Genomic DNA, 12312 nt, shown 5'->3' on the forward strand with positions numbered 1-12312 from the left:
TCCCTTCAATCTCATGGGTCCGGGCCGAAGGTAACTATTTCTTCCAAGAACTGCCTCCAAATTGGGTGTCCCGTTCTGGCTGTACCACACTATCATCCTCTGCATGGGCATTATATGGGAACAGATCTGCCACATTGAAAATAGGTGATATGCCTATGTCAGGTGGCAGCTGAATCTCGTAAGCGCTGGCTGAAAATTTTCGTAGGGTCTTGCATGGACCAATTTTCTTATATTTTAACTTATTATATGTGCCCTTAGGAAACCGTTCCCGGCGCAGATGCGCAAGGACTTCGCCTCCAACATTAAAATGCACCTCTCGTCGCTTTGAGTCTGCTTGCTGCTTGTATTTTTGTACGCTGTCCTGCAACCTTAGTTTGACTTTTTCATGAAGCTCGCTCATTGCTTCTGCAAAATCTTCCCCATCTGCGCTTCTCCATTCCAGCTTTCCCAAATCTCGCAGTTCACGTATTCCCCGAGGATGCATGCCATACAAAATCTGAAATGGGCTAAGTCCGGTGCTATGATTGGGTGAATCGTTATAAGCGAATTCTACCTGGGCAAGAGCTCGATCCCATAATCATGAATTTTCTCCAGTCAAACTCCGTAATAAATTCCCCAAGCTCCTGTACACCACTTCTGTTTGTCCATCAGTCTGCGGATGATACGCAGCGCTGAAATTCAATTGCGTGCCCAACTTTTTCCACAGGGTGCGCCAAAAGTGTCTCGTGAACTTTACATCCCTGTCTGAAATGATAGTTCTGGAAAGGCCATGTAATCTAACAACCTCCATGAAAAACAGGTGTGCCACATACGTGGCGTCACTAGTTTTTCGGCAAGGTATAAAATGAGCCATTTTCGAAAGTCTGTCTACCACCACCATTACCGAATCATACCCCCGCTGTGTTCTAGGCAGTCTGAGAACAAAGTCAATGTTGACCGAGTCCCATGGCCTGCTTGGAACAGGTAGTGGTGTGTAAAGTCCAGTATTCTGACTGTGTCCTTTTGACAGTTGGCAGACTTTACACTTGTTTACATATCTTTGTACATCCCTGCTCATTTTAGGCCAATAATAAAAATGTCCGAGTTGCTCCAAAGTTTTGTTGATGCCAAAATGTCCCGCTAATCCACCACTATGCTTCTCCCGTACTATATTCTCCCTCATTGAACAGTCCGGGATACATAACTGCCCACCTCGGAACAATAATCCTTCCTGTAAATTATAGTCTAACCATGGGCTTGCATTCCTCAATACGGGATTTTGGCAGGCTTCAAAAGCTTCCTTGAAATCTGTGTCCGTCTGGTACAAATCCTTCAGATGTTCGAATCCCATCACCTGTATGCTACTTTCCTGTAAGAGCAAGGCTCTTCTGCTCAAAGCATCTGCCACTTTGTTGGCTTGCCCACTTATGTGTTTTAACACGAAAGTAAAACTCTGCAAATATTCTACCCACTTGGCGTGCTTATGGTTTAACTTGTGTTGCTGCATTACATATTGTAATGCTGAATTATCAGAAAACAAAACAAACTCATTGCCTAGCAGGTAGTGTCTCCAATGTTTTAAAGCTTGGACCACTGCATAAAATTCCTTGTCATATGAGGAATATTTCTGCCGACTCTCATTTAGTTTTTCACTAAAAAATGCCACTGGTCTGTCTTCCTGACTGAGCACAGCGCCAATAGTTGTTCCACTTGCGTCACATCGAACCTGAAAAAGTTTATTAAAATCGGGCAGCCTCAAGATTGGCCTCTCCGTGATCTTCCGCTTCAAAAGCTGAAAACTGTCTTCTGCCGCCTTGGTCCAACAAAAAGGCTGACTAGCCTTTTTGATGGTCTCTAACATTGGTGCGCAGATTTCACTGAAATTTCTAATAAATTTCCGATAAAAACTTGCCAGTCCGTGAAAACTACGTACCTCAAATAAGCTCTTCGGTGACGGCCAATTTATAATTGCTGCAATCTTTTCTGGGTCCATCTTCAATTCATTTTCTACAACTACAAACCCCAAATAGACCAGCTCCTTCTGCAGGAAAGTGCATTTCTTTAAGTTTATCAGCAGTTTGTTCTGCTGTAACTTCTCTAACACCCTTCGAACATGTTGAAGATGTTCTCCCTTCGTTCTGCTGAAAATCAAGATATCATCAAGATAAACTATCATGAACTTGCCAATAAATTCCTTTAACATCTCATTCATCAATCTCATAAAGGTACTAGGAGCGTTGCTTAATCCAAATGGCATGACCAGCCATTCGTACAGTCCTTCATTGGTCTTGAACGTTGTCTTCCACTCATCTCCTTCCCTAATCCTGATCTGATGATAACCACTCTTCAGATCTATTTTTGTAAAATAAGCTACCCCACTAAGACAATCCATCATGTCGTCCATCCTGGGTAAGGGAAATCTATATCGAATCGTGATTTTATTAATAGCCCGCGAATCTGTACACATTCGCCATTCTCCACCCTTCTTAGGTGCAAGTACCGTTGGTACTGCACAAGGGCTCAAACTTTCTCTGATCAGTCCCTTATCCAGCAACTCCTGCACTTGTTTACGAATTTCTTCATTGTCTTTCGGACTCATCCTATACGCTGCCTTGTTCGGCAAGCTTGCTCCAGGTATAAAATCAATATGATGGCTAATACTCCTCTTGGGAGGCAACTTATCTGGCATATCGTCAACTACAATGTCTTAGAATTCGTTCAACAACACCTGAATTTCTATAGGCAGTTCTGATTTTTCTGTGTTGAGTAACATCGGTCTTGTCCTCCTTACAATTGCATAATTTACCTCATTTTCCTCAATCTGCTTCACAAACTATTTCCCTCCAATTAACAGTGCCTTTGTTCCACTCGGTTCCGCTGCATCCTCCTCTTTGATGGGTACAAGCGTATGTTTGATCCCATCTTTCACAAATTTATAACAATTTTTCTTCCCATCGTGTGTCACCTTCCGATCATACTGCCACCGTCTCCCAAGAAGTATATGGCACACGTCCATTGGCATAATATCGCAGACCACCGTGTCGTGATATTTGCCAATGTGAAATTCAACCTCGCACTGTTCATCAACTAATAGCTGGTGGCCTTTCTGTAGCCATGACACCTTGTAAGGCATGGGGTGTTTAAGCCGCTTCAGTCCCAGCTTTTCCACCATTTCGGTGGCAACCAAATTGTCGGTACTACCGCTATCTATTATCAATTTACAGCACTTCCCATGTGATTTGCAAACTATTCGGAACAACGCCTTTCGCTGGGTCTGTTCAGCCACCTCCTTGGCTGGTTTCAACAGCACTTTGTTCAAAATTAAAGCTTCCCCTATTTCTGCCATGTTTTCTACCTCCCGGGCTTGTGCTTCAGCTTCCTCAGGCTGCGCAACAAATGTTCCCCTCTGGCCAGCATGCTCAGCGTCCGGGCATTCGAAGGATCTGTGCCCCCACTTATGGCACCTGTAGCACTGGACATTAGTCCCTCTTCCGTGGCCATTCCCTCATCCCTGCTGATATGGCCGACCTCCTCTGGTGCTTTCTCCCTTCTCTGCTGTCCCTGAAGCTCTGGAACTGCTGCCTTCTTCGCTGTTTGCGGCAGTTCTCCCTCTGCCGTAGGACTGTCCTCATCCTCTGCCATTTCCTCTCCCTCTCCTGTTGTTTTGTTTCCTGTTGATTTTTTCCTCAGCCTTTACAGCACTCTGAAAGGCTTCTTCAATACTTCGGGGAGAGAGAATGCTGATCTCGTCCAATATTTCCATCCTCAAGCCATTCACGTACCTCGTTGTTTTTTCGGGAGTATCATCTGTATAACCAGCACATAAATTTACACGATAAAACTCTTATGTGTACTCCTGTACAGTCATACCTTTCTGCCTTAAATTCTGTACTCGCCGATAAAGTTCAACCTGGTAGTCTTTAGACAAAAATCTACCCTTCAGTTTTGCCACCATCCTTGGCCACTTTCTTATCGGCAGTTTGTTCATCCGCCTTCTGTCTGCATGGAGACTATCCCACCATAGGGCAGCGTGTCCTTTTAGCTTGGTCGCAGAAAATCTAACTCTTTTGTCCTCACTGATCTCCTCATTTTCAAAATACTTGTCTAATTCACTTACCCAATCCAGCAAGACATCTGCGGACAGACTGCCATCATAGTTAGGGATCTCCGGTTTGGGTTTGTTGCTAGCTAACAGAACTGATCGCAACAGCCTCAACTCTGGGGCTTCTTCCTCTAACCCATTTGTAACAGTTGCTGCCTCATCTTCACTGTCATCCCCAAGTTCCGGGTCTCTTCGCCTACCCACCTCCACTGCTTCCAAGCGAGCTGTAAGGATTCTCAGCTGTTCTCTCAATCCTTCGTCTGCTCCTCTGCGTGCACCTCTCCCACGTCCTCGTCTTTGTACTTCCATCTTCCTCTACTTCCTCAAAATGCTGCTCTGATACCACTTGATGGGGCCAGCCCACGTGGTCCCGCCATTCCAAAGCTGATGTGTAATGCACTTATGAACTGGACAGTAATATAATTGATTTGGTAATAAATATGGTTTGATTTTCAATCTCCTTGGGTTACGGCATGGGTACTTTGATGGTCTATCGGGCGGACAACTGTCCCTCCTCGAGATCTTGGAAAGCTGCCTCAGTTTGGGTTTTACTCTGTTCGCCCCCCTTGGGTAGTCATTGTTACCCTAGTCTTTTAGCTCTGCAGTCTTTGGCGATTTTCTTTGTAACTACTATAATTTCCATGGTGAAATATGTGAACCTTGCCTGCCCGGTCGACTGTGTACCAAGCGTTTGGTTGTGGTCGTGGTTTCTGTTGTTCCAAGTATGGGCCTGTATGCTTTCGACTGTTTGGTGTCGCTTTGGTAAGGTTCGAGCTATGGTTCTGTTTATATATATGTTTCCTCTGTCGTTGTGGTGTATTTTCCGGCTTTGATGTTTGTCACGATGCATTTAGATCACTGTCTGCTCGTATCTCACAAGAGTTCATGGTTATTCGAGAACTGTAAAGTTAATGGAACATTGGTTACAGTCCCGGTTCGTCAGCCTCCAAGGTCGATGGGTTGTGCGGCTTACTCTGTTCGTCCCTCTGCTATCTTAGCCGGTAAGCTCCCGTTCCTTGCTGGACTTTATTTTCGCTGTTTGTTTTGGGACTAATGGCCCGGCTCCTCTGTGAGCAGGGGCTCGTCCGTTTGAGGGGTTTGTTCTGCAGCTACGGCTCACCTTCAGGTAATGTTCCTTGTTAACTTTCTCAATAGTCCCTTTCAAATTCTCTGCTTCTTGTTTTTCTTCGGTGGATGGTAACTGACCCTTTCTCTATTTGTCCTTATGCAGGTGGAGCTGTTCGTTGGGCTGAACGCTTTGGACTCCCGGCCAATCTGGATAGTATACGGGTAGAATTGTTCTTCTACTTCAGCTGTACTAGGTTGGATTCTTGTATGGACTGTTGGTTTGTTTGTTGGGTACTAGGTTTGGTAACTTCTTACTGTGGGCTTTTGTTTATAACCCTGTCAATCCCCATGCCTGCGAACTGGGTAGGGTTTGAAGTTATGTTGAACAGTAAATGTAATGCTGAGACAGACTTTTAATAGTTATGTTTACCCCGTGAATTTATATGAAAAGAAATCTTGAATCGCCCTTATGGTTTCGTTTGCATACCTGTTGAATATGTATTTGCCTGAGACACTGTAACTGCGTGGCCTGTGCCGGTTGGTGTAACCTTTCGTTTGTTTAATTGTCTTCCCGCTCGGGTTCGAAATCTGTCATGAAAATGTAACAGTGTTTGCAACATAAAATAAAATAAAATAAAACAACGTTGAATTGTACAGTCTTTGAGGACGCACGTAGGAACTGTTTGTGCACTGAAAAAAATGAATATATTTCTTTCTATTAATTATCTTCCACAGTCCAACCCGTATTGGGCTTGTTTTCCTCCTTTTGTATCACTGTTCTTGAACAGTTGGATAACTGATGTTAGTTGTTCTGTTGTCAGTTACATTAGCTATTTCATATTTGAAATTTATTCATAACTAGCATGTTTTCCTTTGCTTGTATTTACAACAGTATATAACTGTTCGGCAACGAATGATTCTAACTAATACTATTGTTCCTAATTAGAACTCATTACATTATTTTAGGCATTTTAAACAGAAAAGTAAAATAAAAACAACAGATAAAAATAAAGACAGACACGTTGTCCGTCCAGTGAGCTATGTTCTTTGTCCTTCTCAGAAACCATGTCAACCTTCTTTCTATCTCCACCCTGTTAACCAGATGCTCCTGCATCATAAAACCTGTGAGTTGTGTGTTTGTGGATATATATATATGTGTGTGTGTGTGTGTGTGTGTGTGTGTGTGTGTGTGTGTGTGTGTGTGTGTGTTTGTGTGTGTGTGTCGCTTATAGGGAAGGAAAAGGGCATGTGAACAAATCCCCCTACTTCTCTACGATCGAGAGGGTCTGTGGCGGTGGACAGAAATGAAAAGATCGGCAAATTATAGAATCATTGCTATTGATTGATTCGTACAGCGTTACCCGTTTGACCATTGTGCGTGGTATGGTGGTAGTCTTTCTCTCGGCAGAGAGAAAAAAATTGAAATGTTAGTGGTTGTAAAATGGAATTCTTTATCTGTGGCAGGCTTTGTTGGTAGTAAGGATTGAAAACCCAACTGACATATAGACTTAGACGGATGATTATATTTTTTTAATTAATGATATTAATTGTGAAATATAGACTTAAGTGGGTGATTATATTTTTTTAATTAAGGATATATTAATATTAATTTTGTTAACAAACTTGAAGTGAAAAATTGTTGTTGGTCTAACCCCATAGGGTAGGCAAGTTGGTAATCACAATGCGTTGAATTTTGTTAGAAAGGTGGGCTCTGTACTGAAGGTCACGAGTTCAATTCCCCTAGATTAACTTGGAGCTGTGGAGAGGGGCCGGCGCAGTTTCCCAGGGGTTATAGTGGTAGCGATCAGAATTGACCCTGTGTAACGCGAGTTGCGAGGCTGCTCCAGTGGCCGATTCCTCTGTAAGCAAAAAACAAAAATTGTTGTTGGTTTAATATGTGTGTTAGATTTAAATTTATTTCTATGGTTAATTTCATATATTTTTATTGAAGTTTATATTTTAATAATAATTTGAATGGTAGATCTCTTTATTTAACTGGTTACCATGATCTGATTCTTCATCTTGTCTTGACTATAAACCACACTTGTTGGTTCAAAACGCGTCGACAAATGAATTTTGACGTAATTATCGCTAAAAATATTTCTCAAAAAAATATTTTTTAAATTTAAAAAAATATATATTTTGAGAAGTATAAAAACAGAGATTATATTTATTGGTGAAAAGGTTGTTTAGTATTCATGATAATGAAAGCTTTTTTCTATCTTGGTAAGGTTAGTTTAATGTAATAATAGGTCAAAATAAATAGTAGTTGATGATGATTAATCTTTATTAAATTTAAATTAATTTATTTAATTTTAAGAAAGGTAAAAGATTATATTTTTTTGAGATTTTATTATCATGTTATAAAAATGTAGAGAAAAATTCTAAAATCACCATATATTTCAAGATTTAATAGGATAACAAAGCTAATATTGTAACAAATATATTGAAATAGAGATATACTTTGGATATATGCATAACATTATAAGAGAAAGTGCTACTCATTTTTAATTGTCATATGGTCACAAATGTTACAAATTTCTTCTTTCCACCGTGTTTTGGAACTATCCAATATTCAAGTTTGTTATAGGAGTCTATTTATATTTTAGCAATATTGTTTTTCATTGCTCCATTTATAACCAAAAGATAATATTTTATTTTCTAAATCATGTTTGACCACCTCTTTACAAAATGATATTTTCATGTGTTTCCTAATAAAATAACATCTTAACGAATTTAGGCTTCTATGAACCATATCAATTTTGAGAAGAATCTTTGGCGAAAAATCACATAGAGATATTTTAGTCGACGCGTTTCGAACCAACCAGTGTGGTTCATCATCAGGACAAGTTGAATGAGCAGAACTTGCTATGCAATATAAATAGATCAGGCAGAATACCCCATGACCAAATTTCCAGATCAGGTAACAGCTAAAAAGATAACAGCTAGATTTGACCAGGAAATGGCTAGCTAGACTATGAAGGGCATAATTGACTAAATAAGCAAAATCAATTATTAATTTCCTTATAAACATAAATGAATAATTTTATAATTATAAATATATGTTAGAATAAGAAAGTTAATATATTATAATCATAAAATAATTCACGTAATAGAAATAAGTTAATTACATTTTAAATCAAATATAAGTTAAAGGGACATTTAATTCTTAATTTAAATTAAGTAAATACATGAATAAATTAATTAGTTATCAAATAGTTTATAAATATTAGTTAGTTGTAAAAGTTAAAATAGAATATAGTTAATTCTACCATAAGCCTAAAGGACATATATTTATGAATATATATTAAAATAAATGGATTAGTTTCAAATTCAAAGTCAAAGAGAAATTACAAGATTAATTAATAGTTTATTAAGGGGTAAAAAATAGTTGAAAAAAATTAAAAAATAAATACATAAATAAATAAATAAATCAAAGAGTTTAAATAAATATAAGCTAATTCAAAAAAATTAATTAATCAATTTAAAAAAAAGTATATATATATAATAAAAAAAAAAAACATAAAAATAAATACAATAAAATCAAATCAAATAAAAATAAAAATTTTAATTTTAATTTGATAGTAAAGGAGTTTAAATTAGTATTAGAAAATTCAAGAATTAGAAAAAATTACCATCCTTTAAAAAAAAAAAAAAAATTCAAGAATTAAAAAAATTACCATTCTTAAAAAAAATAAAAAATAAAAAATAAAATAACCAAGGGAGAAAACGACTAGGAGAAGAGGGTTGGGACCCAACAACTACTGATCCTCTAGCCATCTTCTCTATTGAGATTGTTCGGCCTTTTTTCAATATCAAGGGCTTCCCTAAATTTCCGGTGATGGAATTGCGACACTCTAGCAATCACACTAGCTTCTTCAATGCAGACATGGCGATTGGTTTTCTCCACATGCTCTGCTAAAGCAGAAGACTTAGTTCTCATATGCTTGAGGTCAGCTGCGTGCTCACTAATCCTTTGGTTAATGGAGCGACCCGTCTCACCGATATAGGGGGTCCCATAAGAACAAGGAATAATATAAACACCTTTCATGTCCTTAGGGTCAATAGGATCCTTCACAGATCTAAGGGACTTACAAATGGTGTTAAGAGGTCTAAAGGTTGCGGGGACATTATGCTTCTTAAGAATCCTCGCAATCCTATCCGTGGTCCCTTGAACATAAGGAAGATGGACACCAGGAATCCGTTCCTTAGGTTCTCTTCTGGATAACGAATTTCTAGAAGCTTTGAGGAAAGCCTTATGTCCCAAATGTCTGCTATAACCGTTCTCAACAAAGACATTAAGGAGATGGGACTTCTCCTCTTCGAAGCTCCTTTCATCAGAGATCCTTAAGGCACGAGTCGCCAGGGTGTTGAGAACCCCCAACTTCTAGGCTGGGAAATGGTGGGAACTAGCATGAAGATACTACTCTGTATGAGTTTTCTTGCGAAACACTCGGTGGGAGAGGGAACCATCCTCATTCTTAGAGATAAGAATATCAAGGAACAGGAGGCAACCATCGACTTCTTGTTTCTTAGTGAACTTGATGACTGAGGATTGATTATTGAGATGATCGAAGAAGAGATCTAACTCCTCTTGGCCGTGAGACCAGATGACGTTAGTATCATCCACATAACGCTTCCAAAGCTTGGGCAGGAGACGGGTTGAGCTCAGAGCCTTGGATTCAAAATCCTCCATAAAAAGATTAGCAACAACAGGGGATAGGGGTGAGCCCATGGCAACTCCACAGGTTTGCTCAAAGAAGTCACCTTCAAAACTGAAAAAGGTCGAAGTGAGGAGTTAGATCTTATCTTCGATCATCTCAAGAGGAGTTAGAGCTCTTCTTCGATCATCTCAATAATCAATCCTCGACCATCAAGCTCACTAAGGAACAAGAAGTCGACGGTTGCCTCCCGTTCCTTGATATTCTTATCTCTAAGAATGAGGATGGTTCCCTCTCCCATCGAGTGTTTCGCAAGAAAACTCATACAGAGCAGTATCTTCATGCTAGTTCCCACCATTCCCCAGCCCAGAAGTTGGGGGTTCTCAACACCCTGGCGACTCGTTCCTTAAGGATCTCTGATGAAAGGAGCTTCGAAGAGGACAAGTCCCATCCCCTTAATGTCTTCGTTGAGAATGGTTATAGCAGACATTTGGGACATAAGGCTTTCCTCAAAGCTTCTAGAAATTCGTTATCCAAAAGAGAACCTAAGGAACGGATTCCTGGTGTCCATCTTCCTTATGTTCAAGGGACCACGGATAGGATTGCGAGGATTCTTAAGAAGCATAATGTCCCTGCAACCTTTAGACCTCTTAACACCATTCGTAAGTCCCTCAAATCTGTGAAGGATCCTATTGACCCCAAGGACATGAAAGGTGTTTATATTATTCCTTGTTCTTGTGGGACCCCCTATATCGGTGAGACGGGTTGCTCCATTAACCAAAGGATTAGTGAGCACGCAGCTGACCTCAAGCATATGAGAACTAAGTCTTCTGCTTTAGCAAAGCATGTGGAGAAAACCAATCACCATGTCTGCATCGAAGAAGCTAGTGTGATTGCTAGAGTGTCGCAATTCCATCACCGGAAATTTAGGGAAGCCCTTGAGATTGAAAAAAGGCCGAACAATCTCAATAGAGAAGATGGTTGGAAGATCAGTAGTTGTTGGGTCCCAGCCCTCTTCTCCTAGTCGTTTTCTCCCTTGGGTATTTTATTTATTTATTTATTTTTATGTTTTAATTTAATTTAATTTAATTTATTTAATATATATATATATATATATATATATATATATATATATATATATATATATATATATATATATATATATATATATATACAGATATATAATTTATTTTTTTTTGTATTTTTATTTATTTATTTTTGAATTCGCTTATATTTATTTAAACTCTTTGATTTTTTATTTTTTTTTCAACTATTTTTTACCCCTTAATAAACTATTAATTAATATCGTAATTTCTCTTTGACTTTGAATTTGAAACTAATCCATTTATTTTAATATATATTCATAAATATATGTCCTTCAGGCTTATGGTAGAATTAACTATATTCTATTTTAACTTTTACAACTAACTAATATTTATAAACTATTTGATAACTAATTAATTTATTCATGTATTTACTTAATTTAAATTAAGAATTAAATGTCCCTTTAACTTATATTTGATTTAAAATGTAATTAACTTATTTCTATTACGTGAATTATTTTATGATTATAATATATTAACTTGCTTATTCTAACATATATTTATAATTATAAAATTATTCATTTATGTTTATAAGGAAATTAATAATTGATTTTGCTTATTTAGTCAATTATGCCCTTCATAGTCTAGCTAGCCGTTTCCTGGTCAAATCTAGCTGTTATCTTTTTAGCCGTTACCTGATCTGGAAATTTGGTCATGGGATATTCTGCCTGATCTATTTATATTGCATAGCAAGTTCTGCTCATTCAACTTGTCCTGACGATGAACCACACTAGTTGGGCCGAAACGCGTCAACTAAAATATCTCTATGTGATTTTTCGCCGAAGATTCTTCTCAAAATTGATATGGATCACAGAAGCCTAAATTTGTTAATTGAATCCCTGCACGGAGGAGCCACTACAACTAAGGTTCATCGTTTTGAACGGGCATGCTTGCATGCTTGTAAGTTGAAGGCAGATCTGACATTTCTCAAAAGGTGCAGAGATTCCATGACTCTTCCGGTTTTTGCTCAGATTAACCATCGTCTCCACTCTCCTCAGAACCATCATATCTCTCTGAAGGCCAGCTTAGCATTATTGAGGTCTGAGATTAGCAGGATTTGAAAAAACCTAGATCAGCTCTCTAGGTATCTTCTTGATTTGCATTTGGAGCTTTCTGGTGCATTTTCAGCCTCCTTATGGGTGAGGGTTGATGCTTGTTCTGCTCTAAAATGCCTGCTCTTGGAAGATCAATGGAGGCAAATTTTGACTTCTAAATTTCAATGGTTATCCACCTCTCTTAACAACCCTGTCTCTTCAGGTGATTTTGTCTCCCATGGTTGGCTTTCTGCTAATCAAAGGACAGCGCTGTGGAACTGGGTTCTCCATAATGGCCAAGCAAACTCGCCCGTGGATCCTTGTAATTCAGATAGGGCAGCCTGCTCTCATCTGATCCTTGTAGC

This window comes from Pinus tabuliformis, chromosome 2_2 (assembly GCF_031772625.1).
Source record: "Pinus tabuliformis cultivar Carrire ecotype Pingquan chromosome 2_2, CPIR1, whole genome shotgun sequence".
Lineage (NCBI taxonomy): Eukaryota > Viridiplantae > Streptophyta > Pinopsida > Pinales > Pinaceae > Pinus > Pinus tabuliformis.